Genomic DNA, 2,247 nt, shown 5'->3' on the forward strand with positions numbered 1-2,247 from the left:
AGGATGCGACAGATGTAAGGAGGGGTGTAGGGGCTGGTGGGGGTGACAGAGATAGGGAGGGGGTGTAGGGGGCTGGAGGGGGTGACAGGGATAGGGAGGGAGAGTAGAGATTGGAGGAGATGACAGAGAAAGGGAGGGGGTGTAGGGGCTGGAGGAGGTGACAGAGATAGGGAGGGGGTGTAGGGGCTGGAGGGGGTGACAGAGATAGGGAGGGGGTGTAGGGGGCTGGAGGGGGTGACAGAGATAGGGAGGGGGTGTAGGGGGCTGGAGGGGGTGACAGAGATAGGGAGGGGGTGTAGGGGCTGGAGGGGGTGACAGCGATAGGGAAGGGGTGTCGGGGCTGGAGGGGGACAGAGATAGGGAGGGGGTGTAGGGGCTGGAGGGGGTGACAGGGATAGGGAGGGGGTGTAGGGGCTGGAGGGGGTGACAACGATAGGGAGGGGGTGTAGGGGGCTGGAGGGGGAGACAGAGATAGGGAGGGGGTGTAGGGGCTGGAGGGGGTGACAGAGATAGGGAAGGGGGTTAGGATGGGAGAGTGTCGGAGGAAGTGAGCAGAGGGGAGGGTTAGTGGAGCTGATAGAAACGGCTGAGGGTAGGGGTGGAGGGGATAAAGGTAGGTGGGTGTGAGTGGAGAAAGGAGTGAGTGGAGACGTGAGGGGAGGGGGATGGGGTGAGGGGTCATGGCATGGGTAAGGGTTTGGGGTGGAGGGGGCGAGGGTTGTCTCTGAGGCTAGGGAATGGAGGAGGTGAATGGGTGGTGGTGCCGGGGGTGAGGTAAGGGATGAACAAAGTATTGACAGCATGGAGGAAGGGGGTTGAGGGTAGGGAGTGAAGGGTGAGGCTGTGGTTGGTGGGAGGTGGAGGTGATGAGGGTTAGTGGTTGAGGAAGTGGGTGGAGATAGGGAGAGGGAATGAGGGTTGTGGGTGGAATGCGTGAGGGTACAAATTGGGGAGTGAGGTTGTGTGGGTGGGAGGATGGATGTGAGGGGTTGGGATAGTATAGGAATGGGGATGAAGGGGGTGGTGAGGGTGGGTACCAGAATGGGGATGTGGATGGGGGTGACAGTGGAAGAATGGTGGTAAGGGAGAATGGGAATGGGAAGTTGTGGGTGAGGGGATGGTGATTGGGGGAAATCGAGGTGAGGGGGTGGAGAAGGGGGTAAATGGTTGAGAGGCAGAATGGGGGTGAGGGAGTGGTGGTGAGGGTGTGGGTAATATTGGATTGGTGGGGAGAATGGGGTTGTGGTGCTGGGGAGAATGGAGGCTTGGGGGGAATGGGATGTGAGTAGGATGAATGGGGGTGTGGGTGGGAGGAATGGAGGCGTGGGTGAGGGGGAAGTAGGGGCGTGGGTGAGGGGGAAGTAGGGGCGTGGGTGAGGGGGAAGTAGGGGCGTGGGTGAGGGGGAAGTAGGGGCGTGGGTGAGGGGGAAGTAGGGGCGTGGGTGAGGGGGAAGTAGGGGCGTGGGTGAGGGGGAAGTAGGGGCGTGGGTGGGGTGGGAATGGAAGTGTGGGTGGGAGGAATGGAGGTGTGGGTGAAGGGGAAGTGGAGAGTGTGGGTGAGGGGGAAGTGGAGAGTGTGGGTGAGGGAGAATGGGGGTGCAGGGGGGAATGGAAGTGTGGGGGAAAGTGGGGGTGTGGGGGGGTGTGGGGTGAGGTGGGAATGGGGGTGAGGGGGGAATGGGGTGATGGGGATAAGGCTGTGGGGGGAATGAGGGTGCAGGGGGAATGAGGGTGAGGGGGGAATGAGGGTGAGGGGGGAATGAGGAGGAGGGGGGAATGAGGAGGAGGGGGGAATGAGGAGGAGGGGGGAATGAGGAGGAGGGGGGAATGAGGGGGAAAGAGGGGGAATGAGGGGGAGGGGGAATGAGGGGGAGGGGGAATGAGGGGGGGAATGAGGGGGGAATGGGGGGGGAATGAGGGGGGGGAATGAGGGGGGGGAATGAGGGCGGGGAATGAGGGCGGGGTAATGAGGGCGGGGTAATGAGGGTGTGGGGGGATTGAGGGTGTGGGGGGATTGAGGGTGTGGGGGGATTGAGGGTGTGGGGGGATTGAGGGTGTGGGGGGATTGAGGGTGTGGGGGGATTGAGGGTGTGGGTGAGGGGTGGGGGTGTGAGTGAGGGGGGAATGAGGGTGTGGGTGAGGGGGGAATGAGGGTGAGTGGGGAATGAAGGTGAGGTGGGTATGAGGGTGAGGGGGAATGAAGGTGAGGGGGAATGAAGGTGAGGGGGGAATGAGGGTGTGGGTGAG

The sequence above is a fragment of the Chiloscyllium punctatum genome, unplaced genomic scaffold (genome assembly GCF_047496795.1).
Source record: "Chiloscyllium punctatum isolate Juve2018m unplaced genomic scaffold, sChiPun1.3 scaffold_1156, whole genome shotgun sequence".
Taxonomy (NCBI): domain Eukaryota; kingdom Metazoa; phylum Chordata; class Chondrichthyes; order Orectolobiformes; family Hemiscylliidae; genus Chiloscyllium; species Chiloscyllium punctatum.